At 38.9% G+C, this 16714-nt stretch overlaps 1 protein-coding gene across 2 annotated transcripts in view; it reads right to left on the reverse strand.

The window, feature by feature from the left end:
• FHIT (fragile histidine triad diadenosine triphosphatase) overlaps window positions 1-16714 on the reverse strand; it is a 964256-nt gene that overhangs the window by 435224 nt on the left and 512318 nt on the right. The gene's annotated exons all lie outside the window — the stretch shown is intronic.

The raw sequence follows: 16714 nt of genomic DNA on the forward strand, positions 1-16714 counted from the left end.
GAAAAAAACCTGAAACAGCAGGCTTAGATTTTGCAAAGAAACAGGCTGGCCCAATGTTGGCAGCTTGAAGATCAGTGGACTTCAACATTGCTGACTCATATTTATGACATATTTATAGCTTTGCTGGTTGGGGAATTCTGGGAATTGAAGTCCACCCATCTCCAAGCTGCTATAGTAGAGAAACACTGGGCTAGAATGTGGACTCCCTATCAGCAGCAGCAAACTTGCCAAGACAGAAAGTAACAAAAATATGAGCATATGCTAAACATGAAATGTCGCAATTTCTGCAAAAACATAGATTTGATGCTCCAAATTATTCATATATAACACTGAAAAAGTGCCTCAGAATAACCAAATAACATTTTTCTGATATTTATGAACTGACCAACATCTACAACATTTCGTGCTGAACATCATAATCACTGAAGAAAAAGTTTTATTTATGGTTATGTTGATACTGACTGTTACTAGAGAAGCTCCAAAGGATATAGAAAAGATTACAAAATTTTGGAATGCAATTTTTAAGATATAGAAATTACTGAAATAAACTTGTAATTTCCCCCTATCGTTATTGGAATGTTAGAGGCTATAATTGTCAAAACAGCTGTCAACATAAGAATTGTTGGATCTCACAACATATTGAATATTTTTTAAAAAAAATACATATTTGCTTGGCCTGAACATATATTATGGTAATATTTGGATGATAACAAATAGGCTGTGGGATAAACTCCAATTAATTCTAAAGTACCGTATTTGCCGGCGTATAAGACGACTTTTTGCCCTGAAAAACATGCCTCCAAGTGGGGGGTCGTCTTATACGCCGGGAGGACTCCGACTCCCACTTCGAGCTTGAGTTGCAGCCGGGAGGAGGCTGGGGGAGCGGTGTGTGTGTGTGTGTGTGTGTGTGTGTGTGTGTGTGTGTGGCGGGTGTCACTCGCCACGCGCTGCGCAACCTTTCCCCCTCTTCCTTCCTTAGCGGTGTGGGGAGGAGAGGATTCGAAGATCCTCACGTGCGGCGTACTTTTCTTTTCTTTTTTTTTTCTTTTTGCACGCAGGTTTTGCATGCGGGCGGCTGTAGGTTAAGGATGGGGAGCCCCGGGTGGGTTATCAGGTTTTATGGTGCTTCCAACATGTGCGAACGGTGGGAGAGCGGAGAAGAGAGCGAGCGAGCGCCCTGCTGTGTGAAATCCTGCCGTCAAAGCAACACTGGGGGAGGCAGGGTATAAATTTACCAGGTTAATGTAGCAATGGTGATTAATGCCCAGAACATTGTTTGCGGGTATTGGTGTGTGTGTGTGTGTGTGTGGTGGTGGTGAGGAGAGGTTGTCCTTTGAATGCGGAAAAGTAGGTGTGACCTTGTGTAGGAAAATAAAGAGATCCTTTTTAGCGTGTTTGGCTTCTTTGCCTCCCCTCGTTCGTTTTGACGTGGAGATAATGGCCTTCGGGCGGGAGGGGAAGAAAACTGTAGCTGGATCATTTCAAATTTCACTTACTCTCCTGCCTCACTTCAATATGTCTGAGCGACTCCAGATACTGGAAGACTTTTTGAATGAAAGTGTTACCTCCATTTTTTTTTTTTAAAGAGGGCCACTTGGGGAAAAAAAAAGATTCTAAGGAATTCCTTGTTTCTTGATTAAAGAGAAGGCATTGAATATACTGTTCCTTGGCAGCCTTTTCAGTGTCCGGGTTTTGGTGTGTGTGTGTGTGTGTGTGTGTGTGTGTGTGAGAGAGAGAGAGAGAGAGAGAGAGAGAGATCAGCTGTATTGAGAAGAGAACGTTTCCTGTGTTCTCATTTTATTTACAACATATTTTGCGCTTAATGGTAAGCAATGAAAAATATTTTAAAACTCATTTCTAAACTCCATAGCTATTTGCATATTCTTGGTTCAAAATTGGATTAGCTCATTTCAAAATTGTCCAAAGCAGAAAAGTGCGTCAAAAAAAAAAAAAAGTGCAAAAGTGGAAGGTGTGTGGAAGAGGGGTAGTCTTATACAGCGAGTATATAACAAACTCTATATTTTGAGTGGAAATGTTGGGGGTCGTCTTATACGCCCAGTCGTCTTATACGCCGGCAAATACGGTACTAGCATTCACTGAATATTCTTCGGAAGAGTTCTACCTAATGACAATAATAGACATGATGGTAATATTTTACCTCTATTTTTGTTCAGTCACTGAAATCTCTTAGCTCTATCAGTCTCTTGGGATTATATCCAATACTCAAGTCTGATTTAAGACTCTCAGAGTCAGGGAGAAAATACATGTCTTTGTGTTTGTACATAGACCTAGTAAGTATATATATTAGGGTGGCATGCAACTTGGGGTGTCTTTCTTAGAGTAACTTTATTGTCATTTTAAATGTATGCTAATCATTAAAATGAAATTAAGTTACATACAGTTCTCAAAGGGTCACCACCTCCAATATACACTACAGAAACATGACAAATAAACAAACAAACCAATGAATAAATATGCATATACCCATATAATATGACACTGAAACAAGGTCTAGTTCGGATATATAAATAAATGTACATGGTAAAAAAAAATGAATCTTGTGAGTTTACAAGACGGGTGGCATCAGGGGTGGGATTCAAAATAGATGATAGAACAGGAACTATGGTGGCACATATTGCGAACTAATTTTGCCCACTGCCAGCAGTTCTAACCTGACCAGCTCAAGGTTGACTCAGCTTTCCATTCTTTCAAGGTCGGTAAAAATGAGGAACCAGATTGTTGGGGGCAATATGCTGACTCTGTAAACCACTTAAACATGGCTGTGAAGCAGGTTTAATTGCTATTCTATTCTATGAAGTGGTAAGTAAGTCTAAGAGCTATTGTTATTTATTCTTAAAATATGGATTTGTTGCCTTCCATTTGTTAGTATGCTGGTACAGAGATCAACCTACCAACAATTTGGAACTCACCCATTATAAAAGCTTTGTAATGCTGGATAACATGCAACTTCAGATTTATAATTTTGGATTAGTATTATACTGTATGTTCAAAGTAACGAAAACAATGATTATTATTCCACGTAGTGAAAGTTTGATGGTGTATTTAGAATTTGGACCAAATAATTTGCTCTATATGCAGTAGCATGTTTTTCTTCTTCTTTTCACTATTCCAGTTATTTGATGGTTTTCATTTGTTATTGATGTTGCCTTTGCTCTTTTCCTTCATTTTTAATATTAAATTTAGAAGCTTATTTACTAAAATAAAAACCAAATGTTCTTGTCAATATATACATAAGAAACAGGAAAAAAAATAAGGTACAGTTGTGCTGACTTGCCACTTTTGAATATATTTCACATTTATGGATTTGTGTTAGCTCCCTTTGGTTATAGAGGATGTATTTTTAAATTTAAAACGTAAAGGTCAAAGTTTGGTTTTATACTGATACTGCCTCTGAGAAAACATGCACAATTGATTGATATTTTCATCTTTGTGACCATCCCCAAGGTTTTATTGTTTTGCCTTTCTTACTTTGCAGCGCTGACTTGAAGATCCGTAAAAGGACTCAAAAAATAGCAGTTTGAGTGACAATTCAAAAATAGCTTTCCCTGTTAGTTTTATCTATTTTATATACTTCTTAGTAAAATTATTTGAAAAATTACAGGTAGAAAATAATCCTCCATATTTTTAAGTAAGGAGAACATTTTAAACTAAACTTAAGGAATCTTTGGTAGTAAAGGATAGTCCGTGTGATTATTTAAATGTTGCTAAATATGGGACAGGCAAGTGGAAAACTGTATTGTTTGTATTTAATCTTCGACTATAAATGCAGACAGCAAAAGATCTGGGGCTCATAAAATCTTGTAAGGAACAGTGATTATTTCTTCTCTCATAACATTTTGGAGCAAATGCAAACAAAGCAAAACAAAACAAAATCAGAGAAGAAGGTTTACTCTTAACATTATTGAGGTTAGAAACAACACTAACTTGTCTCCGAAGGAGAGACTGATTTTTTCCCTTAACCAAGAATAAATTAATTTTCAGTATGATTGTTTTGAACAGTGGAACAATTTGCCTCCAGAAGTTTTGGGTGCTCTGACATTGGAGAATTTTAAAATGAGATTGGACAACCATTTATTTGAAATGGCATAAGGTTTCCTGCTTGAGCAGGAGGTTGGACTAGAAGACCTTCAAGGTCCGTCCCAAATCTGGTAATCTGTTATTCTGTTATTGGATGTCAAAACCAAAATGTTTATTCATTATCATTACAGATAGTCCTTGACTTACAACCACAATTGAGCCCAAAATTTTTGTTGCTAAGTGAAGCATTTGTTAACTGAGCTTTGCCTCATTTTACAACTCTTGCTACAGTTGTTGTAAGTCATTGTTTCAGTTGTTAACTTAGTAACACAGTTGTTAAGTGAATCTGGCTTCCCCATTGACTTTGCTTGTCAGAAGGTCACAAAAGGTGATCACATGACCCCAGGACACTGCAACCGTCATAAATATGAGTCAGTTGCCAAGTGCCTGAAATTTGGTCATGTAATCATGCAGTTGCTGCAGTGGTCATAAGTGTGAAAAACACTCATAAGTCACTTTTTAGTGCCACTGTAAGTTTGAACGTCACAAAATGAACTGTTGTAAGTCGAGGACTAGTCTGTATTTTTCTCTCTTTGGATCTTCTTTCTTTCTTTCTTTCTTTCTTTCTTTCTTTCTTTCCTTCCTTCCTTCCTTCCTTCCTTCCTTCCTTCCTTCTTTCCTTCCTTCTTTCTTTCCTTCCTTCCTTCCTTCCTCCCTCCTTTCTTTCCTTCCTTCTTTCTTTCCTTCCTTCCTTCCTTCCTTCCTTCCTTCCTTCCTTCCTTCCTTCCTTCCGTCCTTCCTTCTTTCATTCCTTCCTTCCTTCCTTCTTTCTTTCCTCCCTCCCTCCCTCCCTCCCTCCCTCCCTCCCTCCCTTCCTTCCTTCCTTCCTTCCCAGCAGATGGATAAGAAGATGGGAAATTGCGAATACCAAAAGGTCTGAATGAATTATTGCAAAGAATGCCAATCTTTGTCACTCTTGTTTCAGTGCATTCACCCAATTATCTCTCCACATCCTCCCCTTTTCATGAAATTAGGACCCGGATCAAGAGGTTACCTACTAGCACAGGTCTATTCTGAAGTGCTTAAATTGATTGTCCCCATAAAATAAAAGGTAAGGCTCATTCCATACAAATCACAAAGCATTTCAGAGGAAGACTAAGGTGGGAGTAAAGGCAATAGCTGAGCTTCATTTTACAACTATCTCTTTTTCCAATGCCGAAAGTGCCACATCTAGTTCAGAATACACTCACTATGTGATTAATTTCCAGACTGGACTTTCTTTTCCCTAAAGCCAGAATTACGCTCCCACTATTTTTCCAGAAAGCTGCTTTAGCTTTTTCAGGCCACAACTTCAACACCCACAGACCCATGCCATGAAAATCATAACAATTTTTACAATACTTGCATTATTGCTGGCATGATCACTTAGTTTTTAAAAAAGAGAGATACTTAAGTTGTATGTTCTTTTTCCTCCATTCCCATTGTCATGTTTTCCATTAATTAAAATGTTTGTTTTTAACCATTCTGCCAGATTGATTTAGCAGAATAGAATAATTATGGCTACAAAGAAGGGATAATGCAGGGAGAGGAGCGGTGTGTGTGTGTGTATTAATCCATTGTAAACTGAAAGTCTCTTCGCTGAAAGTTATGGATGATAATCTACCTAACTAAGCCTAGAAGACATCTGGAGCTTAAAGAAAGCAAGTAGCACAAAATCACCCAGCTAATTTTTATGAATAAGGAAGGATTGGAGTCTGGTTTTTCTACTTTTGGTCTAACCACTTGAGATGGATGGATGGGTGGGTGGGTGGATAGATGGATTAATGAGAGTTCTAGGTTTTCTACTTTGCAAATTATTTAGCATTTTGAAAAAAAGCCTCCTCATTCTAAATTGTTCCCATATTATCAGCATAAGCCAGATTGCCAGCTTTCTACCCTTACCTAACCATCTGATTTCAGCCGCTGAGTAATGTCACCGGATAACTAAGCATATCTTAATTTAACACTGAACTAAAGGTAAAATTATATCTAACTGTGTAATTTCATTAGCCCAGCAGGATCCTTTGTTGCATAGAAAATGGACTTCTTTATTACAGAAGAGGAACACTTACTTAATTCCTCCTTAATTTGTACTATACTACTGAATCTGGGATGTAAACATACAGTAGGGCATAGAACACAGAATAATGTCTATGTTCACTGAATCTAAGGTGTAAACAATTTCAGGAGGTTAGCAAAGAAACAGTAATTCAGAGAGGAGTTTCCAAGTTAAAATGGCAGACAAGGGCATTCTTCATTCTTTTCTATGACCAAACAGTAATAGAGGGGAAAATTGCAATCAAGCAGGAGCTACCAGGCTAAGTCTCCCCACCAAATACCCTGAAGCAGGCAAGTCATAAGTTTGTAAGAGAGCTTGCAATGATATCTTCTTATGATAGTTCCTTAATACCTTCTACCACTCATTCCATTCAAATGGAAGGGATGTCACCACCATAGAAACAAGTCATAATGTTACACGCTTGCCTATTTATTTATTCTACCAATTCTTCCATGCCACTCCATTTACTCTAGTTTTGAAAAGTGGATAATCATCGGGAAATATTTTTTTTAAAAAAATAAAAAACACCATAAAATTACATCCTTACAGATTACAAAGAGAGGGGGGAAGCAATAATAATAGCACCTTTCATTTGAAAAAGAGGATGAGCTTTGTCAGGGATTACAAGTGATAATCAGCACTTCAAATGCACCCAGAAACTGATTGGCAGATAGGGCAGTTTCCAAACTAGGCTAATTTACAGGCCTCTGTAACTACCTGGACTGTTCATGCCAGAGCAGCTGAAGTTTCTGAACGGGCTTCAAGGACATTACTAATATTTAGCCTTTAGCTAAATGGGTGCTTTGTGATAGACAGAAAAAATACCTGCAGGTATACTTAAAATTCCGGATATATCCCCCAGTTAAAAAGCATTGTTTGGCTTGCCTGATTGTCTTTCCTTCATTAATAACTGCCTATATGAGTCACACATTACTTCCCTTGTGGCCATAAAAGAGGCTCATAAAGCCCATTTCCACAATCGCTTGTGACATTACAATACAAAGTAACACACATGGGCATCCTCAGACTGCTCAATACCCACTTTTAAAGAGCCTAAATTGCAGCAAGTTATACTATATGTCCATGTTAAGTCCCAAATCAATATTACTTGGTGGTGCAAACGAAGAGAAACAGCATTATTAAATCTGAATTGCCAGGGCTACAAGAAGAACAATTAAGTGGTACCATATACTAGTGACTGAGGCACTGGAAGATCTGATATGTCAACAGATAAGTTCAGCGTCATTCCTGTCTCTAATTCCGTGGAGTGACAGAAGATAAGAAATTCAAGAAAAACACAAAAACCTGATTTTTCCCCCCTCCATTCCTTTTAAAGATACATCTGAGAACTAGATTAAGAAAACATTATGTTCAGAGCAGAAGCTGGATTTAATATGCAGTAGAATGAGTCTTTCACGAACTGTGCTGGGCATTATATAGTTAAGGCCCTTTTTCCACCTGAAGAACTGCCAGATCAAAGGAAACCAAAGTATCAAAGCCATGTGGTGCAGTGGTTAGAGTGCAGTGCTACAGGCTACTTCTGCTGACTGCCGGCTGCCTGCAATTTGGTAATTCAAATCTCACCAAGCTCAAGGTTGACTCAGCCTTCCATTCTTCCGAGGTTGGTAAAATGAGGACCCAAATTGTTGAGGGCAATAGGTTGATTTTGTAAACTGTTTAGAGAGGGCTGTAAAGCATCACAAAAACAACATGGGGGGAGGGTGGATGAGGGGACAAACAGCATCGCCTTTGCTCTTTTTTTTTTTTTTTTTTTGATCCATGTAATTGCTATCGCCATTAAAAATTATTTCCTGTGTGAGACATATTCCATAGATTGGCAAAATGATTTGTGACTTTGCAAACTAAATTAAATTGACATTAAGAGTCTATCAGAGAAATGTGTCTCTCCTTGTCACGCTGTCACTTGAGTCAATTGCAGTTAACACAAATAAAACTAAACTGCCCTATTATGATTGACATGTTGCCTGCCTGAGTTTCATTCATAAATAACCGCCCTGACAATAAGTCATTCTCCTGGAATCTAAAATGTGTATATTTCATCTCAGGCTGAAGTAAAATGTTTGATTCGATTCTTAAGGCAATGTTGTGCTTCAGAGATAATAGCACATGAATAAAGGGATTGATAACGTGTATTTCTCATATATATATTAGCTTCCAAGAATAAACAAACAAACAAACAATTGAGATGTTGCCACTCTGAGCTTGGTCCTTGCAGATGTTTCGTGACCCAGGAAGGTAACATGTTCAGTAGTAGAAGGGAGTGGGATTTGCTTTCTGTTTATAAGTAGCGGCAGTATTGGTGGGAGTTGAGACTTGTGATTCTGTGTCTGGATACTGGGCTTCTTTGACTTAAGAAGATCAAATAGTATGCTAGGGATAAAATTCATTCTCCTTTCTTCTTCCTTCCCCTCTTTCCTTATTTCTCCTTCCTTGCTCTCTTCCCATCTTTTCTCCTTTTTCTTTCCCTTTCATCTTTCCTGGGAAACATTTCTCCTTTTGTTTTGTTTTTGGTTTGCTTTGATAGCCCTCTGTCAGCAAAAACGGACCCATTTTTTTGGCCACAATGGCCTCCTGAAGCCCTCTGCCAGCAAAAACGGGATGCAGGGAGCCCTTGCAACAGTGGTGGGATTCAAATTTTTCTTACTACCGGTTCTGTGGGTGTGGTGTGACTTGGTGGGCGTGGTTTGGTGGGCGTGGCAGGGGAAGAATACTATAAAATCTCCATTCTCTCCCCATCCCACTAACCTGTTTTCTAGCTCCGTTCTCCTGTGCAGGGCAACAAAAGAAGACCCAACCGATCAGCTGGGATTCGGGAGGCAGAGAATAGATGAGGGTGGGGCCAGTCAGAGGTGGTATTCCAAACTACTCAAAATTTCCGCTACCGGTTCTCCAGAACTGGTCAGAACCTGCTGAATGCCACCTCTGCTCAATACCACAGAAAAAAACATAATGCCACTGAATATAACCAAGGTCACATGAAGCATTAATACCATTTTATAGAGCCTTAGTAAGACCACACTTGAAATACTGCACCTACCACAGTATAAAAAAGATGTAGAAATTCTGGAAAGAGTGCAGATAATGGTAATGGTTCAGACAGGGTAAAAAAAATCAAGATGAGAGTCACAAGCATGCAGTCAAAGTCCTATTCCTATTTTATGTGCACATCTTCTTGGCTTTTTAAATATTTAAGATAGGTTTATTGTTAGAACAATGAAATGCAAAGAAAAAAAGAGTCCACATTGGATAGTGAATAACACAAAAGGAAACAACCACTAAACATAATTAAACCATAAATAAAAATATTATGTGAAAAAATTCCTAGTAACACATTCGCTTTTTCTCTTCTGTTTATTTCCCCAACTTCTAATCACAATTTAGATATTTATACATTTTCACTAGTATCTGTTTAACTTCTTTCATATATTATTTTTATTGGTCTCATAACTTTCTTCTTAAACATTCCAAATGTATACATTTGCTCTGCTGTGTAATGAAGTATATATATAGAAGCCAGTCTTGCTTAAATTGGTGTTTGTTAGACTTCTGCTTGTCAATAGGGTTCCTGGTAAATTGTAATTTTTTTTCATTTCTGTTGTCTGAAATTATACCTAATTCCTATAATTGTACCTATAATTTTCTGAATGTTGTGATGTATTTCTCTCCAGTACTTCTGAAGGATTTTTTTTTTTTTTTGCATAACCAGCACCTATAATAAAATGCTTCTTTTTTTCTCTAGTGATTTCAATATTTATTGTTACATGATTTGTCTATCTTATTATTATTGATGTTATATTTATTTATTATTTATTTATGAAATGTATATGGCTGTCCATCTCAAAAGCAGTGACTGTAGCATCATATAACACTGAATTTAAAAAAACAAACAATAAATAGATAAAACAATCATGATTTAAAAATATAAAAAAGCAGAACACACAGGAAAGGATGAATGTGATATACCATCTGTAAAACACATTACACCCATATTTCCTTAAATAATAACTTGGAGTAAAATTTTAAAATGTATTCTTTTCATAGTTTTTCCTGTTGCAATACTGTGATTATTTCTTGGAAATTTGTATTCACTTTGTCCTACAAGTTTCAACTTGTTCCATCTCCATGAAATATTTCAGTAACAATTTATATAGCACTTTTAATAAGTGATCTTTATTTTGTATAGGTATTCCAAATTCTTCCAAGTTGCTCTTGGCTTTTTTGATATACAACCACCTGTGATAATGAGGTATCTTTTGTTTATATTTCCAAAATGACTTCCTACTATCTGAACTCATCTCAGAAAGATGGTGTGCCAAAAGTCATATCCCATAGGCCAATTACAATATGTTTTATTAATGGTATTAATTCATTTTTTGTAGAGAAAATGTTACTGTGCTTAAGACTGCTGAAAGGTCATATACCAGTGAGGAAGTGTTTAGAAGAAAGTGGCAACTGATTTCAACCTTTAATAAAATTTATACAATAAATCAAATATAAGGCTTGACTTTTGATATTGCCAATATAATATACATATATAATATTTTTTGAAAGAAATGTAGACTATGACTAGGAAATGCACTGACTGAGGTGTGCTGATCTCTACTGAGAATAATTTACTTAGAATAATTTAAAGATAATCAATAATATACCACAAATATCCAATTAACAATCTAATAATTAGCAATAACAACTCACTTTTTTTTCTTATAGCTACAATCTACTAATACCTAGGATAAGATGTCACATTTTAAATTTAATTTTTTAAACTGAATTTTATTTTAATTCTTGCATTTTATTATCCTGATTAAGGATAGATATTAGCCATTCTGAGTTTGCTTTTATTGAAGATTGTTTTATGGGTTTTTAAATACAGTAGTTCTGGCCTGTGCTCCTTTCAGGACAATTTTCAAGAGACACGGGGGCGCTGTTTAGAGATGGCATTAAGAACGTTGGATGGAAACTGCCCAAGCTGAAATTCAGCCCTGCCTTACAAGTGCAATACTCTGTCTCCAAAGCTCTAACAGGCGAAGTGGCCCTGAGTGATACTTCAATTTGCAAGAGAAAGAAGGATACAGCCGCCTGCCTAATCACTCAGTCATCACACCTCATTATGCAAATAAAGCAATCTGTATTCAAATAAAAAAAAATGCACTTTGAGCTACACAGATTTCCAGGATCATTCTGTTCTATAAAGCATGATAAGATGGAAGGGAAACAAAAGGGAAAAATTATCCAAACAAACGCAGCGATACAAAGGGAAAGCGATAGCCACTGATGGGGAGTAACCAGTCGCTCTGCAATTACGAAAACTTAAGTCTACAAGCATGCAAAGCAGGCATCTCAAAAATTAGGGCAGGCTGAGCTACAGTAGCTTCATAGATTATGTTGTGACACATATGTGATGTTTACATATTGCCTCTGGTATAGATTATACTCTTACTCTCTCTCTCCCTCCCTCCCTCCCCCTCAGAGGTGGTATTTAGCAGGTTCTCACCTGTTCCGGAGAGCCGGTAGTGGAAATTTTGAGTAGTTTGGAGAACTGGCAAATCCCACCTCTGACTGGAGATTTTACAGTATCCTTCCCCTGCCACACCCACAAAGTCATGCCTACAGAACCGGTAGTAAAAAAATTTGAATCCCACCACTGCTCCCCCTCTCTCTTCCTCTCTCCCTTCCTCCCCACTCTCTCCTCCACTCCTTCTCACTCTCTCTCTTCCTCTCTCCCTTGCTTTCTCCCTCTCTCCCTCTCCTACGTAGTTTTTTCTCTGGTAATATTACACTACTAATGAAAGCATACAAAACATTTGCTAGACCAATACTCGAATACAGCTCATCAGTCTGGAACCCACATTACGTATCTTATATTAATACAGTTGTATGTGGGGAAAGAGAGGAAATTCATGAAAACCATTAAAGTATCTAATTTCACACTGTTGGACGAATAGATGAGCCTAAGTCAATCAGTCATCCTCTGAAATTCAATGGCGTTAATAACATTAATGTCCATGTGCTTATGTTTTGAAAGAAACTCTCATTCTAAAAAAATTAGAGGAGAAATTGTTTTTTATTTATTTTTATTTAATTTGATTTGTCAATCGCTTACAAGATAATAGGTATAAGAATAAACATAGTTATGAATACATGAAATGGATACATGTAAGAAAAATAAAAGAAACAATAGGACAGGGACGGTAGGCATGTTGGTGTGCTTATGGTGCCCCCTACAGACCTCTTAGGAAAGGGGTGAAGTCAATAGTAGACAGTCTAAGGTTAAAGTTTTGGGGGTTTGGGGAAGAAACCACAGAGTCAGGTAGAATATTCCAGACATTGACCACTCTGTTGCTGAAGTCGTATTTCCTGCAATCAAATTTGGTGCGGTTTACCTTGAGTTTGTATCTATTGTGTGCTCTTGTATTGTTATGGTTGAAGCTGAAGTATTCATTGACAGGTAGGACATCGCAGTAGATAATTTTATGTACTATACTTAGATCGGATTGAAGGCGGTGTAATTCTAGGTTTTCTAGGTCTAAAATTTCAAGTCTGGTGGCCTAAGGTATTCTGCAATGAGTAGAGGGGTGTAGAACTCTTCTTGTGAAATATTTCTGGACTTTCTCAACTGTATTAATATAAGATACGTAATGTGGGTTCCAGACTGATGAGCTATATTCAAGTATTGGTCTAGCAAATGTTTTGTATGCTTTCATTAGTAGTGTAATATTACCAGAGAAAAAGCTACATAGGATTAGGTTAACAACTCTCAATGCCTTTTTGGCTATGTAGTTACAGTGGGCTCTAGCACTTAGATCATTAGAGATGAGTACTCCAAGGTCCTTGACAGAGTTTGGATCATCAACAAGGTCTTGACTATTCAGGCTGTATTTTATTTTCTGATTTTTTTTTTTTTGCCAATATGTAAGACAGAGCATTTATTTGTTGAGATTTGAAGTTGCCATTTGATTGACCATTCTGATACATAGTTGAGGTCTTTTTGGAGGGTAGCAGTATTGTCTGTGGTGTTGAATAGCTTTACATCATCAGCGAAGAGAACGCAGTTGCTCTTAATATGATCACAGAGGTCATTTATGTAGAGTATGAAGAGAGTAGGTCCTAGAACACTGCCTTGGGGGACACCACTGTTGACAGGTACAGAATTTGATAGGATGCTCCCAATTTTGACCATTTGTTTTCTGTTTGAAAATGTACAAATGCTATAGGTCAGGGTCCTCAACCACCGGGCCGCGGACCGGGACCAGTCCGTGGAGCACTCTGTACCGGGCCGCAAAGAAAAAAATAAAAAAATGGCGGCTTTCTTCGCCTTCGGTGAATGCTGCTGGGATCGGGGATCAAGGACACAAATGAGAGAAGGGAGGGAGGAAGCAACCAAAGCCTGTCCTGCTCTCTGGCTCAGCGGCTCGGGTTTCCTCCCGCCGTTCTCTCTCAGTCGCTCTCTCGCTGCTCCACCAGCCAGGAAGAAACTGCTTCAAAGAGCCGGGGGTGGTGGCCTGTCGCCGCAGCACCTCCGGCGCCTTCACCCACCCGCCCGCCCATGCGGCTTCACAGTGCTCCGTTCTGCCTGCCTGCCTGCCTTCTTCGTTCGGAGCAGCTTGGCTGATAAAAAGAGGTGAATAGTTATTATTCTCACCAGAAACGAAGAAGGCAGGCAGGCAGGCAGAACGGAGCACTGTGGATTGAACTGCGCGTGCGGGCGGGGGGTGGGGGTGAACAGGCGCTTCGGAGGTGCTGCGGCGACAGGAAAAGCCACACCCCCGGCTTCTTTGAAGCAGTTTCTTCCTGGGCTGGTGGAGCAGCGAGAGAGCGACTGAGAGAGGAACGAGGCAGACACCTGAGGGAGGGAGGGAGACACCTGAGGGATGGGGCTGAGGAGGCAGGGCCGGCGCTCCCTGAACTTGGTGGTTTGCTGGCAGACGTTTTATTACCCGACTAGGTAACAACATCAGATGTTACCTAGTCAGGTAATGAAACATCTGCAAGCAAACCACCAAACTCGGATTCTTTCTCCCCCGGTCCTTTCTCCCCTTTGTGCTTGAAACTGGTCCCTGGTACAAAAAGGTTGGGGACCACTGCTATAGGTCAAAGGCATTAAAAATGAATGAATCCCTTGGGGGCTGTTTTACCACTGTGTGGGTAGCCTTTCTTTAACAATTGGTAATTTGGCCATCATTCAGAGTTACAACAAAGCTACTAATAACTGATTTTTTTGAAATTTTGATGGCTGCCCCTTTCCAGTCATGTGATCACATTTTGGGCCCAAGGCAACCAGCTCACATTTGTAAGGTTTGCAGTTTCCTGCGATCATGTGATCATGATTTTCAGTGGTTTTTGCCACTTTCTGGAATTTACTTCCATTTTCCAGCAAAAGCCACCCATTGGGTAAAAAAACTTGTTTAAAGACCACAATGCTTGATTAATGACCACTGCAAGAAAGGTTATAAAATTGGGTATGCTTATGTGGTTTAATAACTACCAGCACTTATAACCATAATTCTGGGCTCAATTACGGATGTAAATTGAAAACTACTTGTTAATCCCTGGAGGCTGGTATATAATATTATTTTTTTAAAAATAGGGTTGTGATTAAGGTTTCCTCAAAGCAGAACAATAGTACAAATTACTGCTATGTTTTTAGTCACCCTGGCGAAATAAAAGTTCCAGTGTTTGGATTAAAGGCAGGCATTTTTGTATGAAGTGTTTGATCCACCCACTTTTTAGACATGCAGAAAACAAAAGTGCTAAGAAATAGGTTAATGCAGGGGTCCCCAACCACCAGGCCACGGACCGGTACCAGTCCGTGGAACATTTCCTACCGGGCCGCCGGTTTGCTGGGTGCCGCCATCTTGTTTGACGAGAAAGTGCTTCCGGGTGAGCTTTTCTGGTTGGAAAGCGGCATTTGGGTCCTGAAGGAATCCTCGCGCCTTAGTTTCATCAAAGGGGGGGGGGCTTCGAATGAAACCAAGGCGCGAGGATTCTTTCAGCACCCAAGGCAAGGCGAGCCGAGCGACCGTCCCGAAGCCGTCCCGAAGCGAAGCCCATCGACAAAGGTACAAAGGAGGAGTTGAAGGTGGCGGGGAGAAGCGGGGGATGGCTGGCTGGCCGGTCGCTCAGCTCGCCTTGCCTTGTCATGCGTGCTGATGCTGGTACCAGGCCGCGGATCATTTTGTGATGCCGGTACCGGGCCGTGGCACAAAAAAGGTTGGGGGCCACTGGGTTAATGAACCATAAAGAACTATTTGGATTATGTTATAAACAGGTACCTGGATAAATGAGAACATATTTTGGGTGACATTCTGAAATAGATAAATTTGAGACATATGCTTATAGGCTGTTATTTTGTTTCTCTGGCTTGCACAAAACACTTCCTCTGTGTGCTATTTTGCAAAAGAAAAAAAGAAAAGAAACACATAAGTGTATGAGAGATACTGGGGTGACAGCATTTAGATGCTACCAGCGATGCCAAAGGATTAAGAGTCATGAGCAAATGCAATTAACATCTCGCCAATTATTACAGTATAAACACCATGCAATTTAACCAACTACTGAGATGACTTTTCACACATTCTGTTTACTGCAAAGAACAGAGAGCGGTGGAAATAAACAAATACATGAATAAAACATTCTCATGAACAAGATGAATTGATCAGGCAGAACATTCAGCGAGATTGGATTCTAGCTGAGACAAAGAGGCCAAACTTTATTTGGCAAAATTGATGGACATGTGTCTGGCATCCAGCACTCAAAAGAGGGACAGTGTGATATCAGAGTATTTCAACCTCCAAATGATACTCTCCACTCCACAGCTTTAGCGCTTGGGGGAGTCCAGAAAGTGGGTGTTTTTTTTCTGTAATTCAAAAATGGGCAGTTCTCTGGCAAGCTCTCATTTTGCAGCCCATTCCAGATTTTCGACTTTGCTTCTGTAAAGTAGAAAATACTGGGTTTATTCTTCACAAGCCCTTTTACATACATGCATACACACACACACACACGTACAGACGGGCAGGCAGGCAGATGGACAGACAGATATTTACAGCTCGGACATTTCAGGAAAAAAAATGCCAAATTGAAAGTATGCTATAAAAAAGGGTAAAGTCCAGAAAGAAAAAAAGGGTTCTGTCTAATTGTAAGACTAACACATTAAGCTATTTTCCAAAGCACTTAAAGGCCAGACAAGAAATAATGCATGGAAACTGACCAAGGAGATATTCAACCTAGAAATAAGGAGAAATTTTCTGACAGTGAGAACAATCAATCAATGAAACAGAAGTTGCCTTTGGAAGTTGTGGGAACTTCATCACTGGAGGCTTTCAAGAAGAGATTGGACTGCCATTTATTTTATTTTATTTATTTATTTTTGTCAATTGCTTACAAGATAATAGGTATAAGTAAAAACATAGTTATGAATATATGGATACATATAAGAAAAATAAAAAATAAAAAATAAAAGAAACAATAAGACAGGGACGGTAGGCACGTTGGTGCGCTTATGCATGCCCCCTACAGACCTCTTAGGAAAGGGGTGAGGTCAATAGTAGACAGTCTAAG

Source organism: Notechis scutatus, chromosome 2 (assembly GCF_049901735.1).
Source record: "Notechis scutatus isolate UNSWTSFEM ecotype Mainland chromosome 2, rNotScu1.2, whole genome shotgun sequence".
Classification (NCBI taxonomy): Eukaryota; Metazoa; Chordata; class Lepidosauria; order Squamata; family Elapidae; genus Notechis; species Notechis scutatus.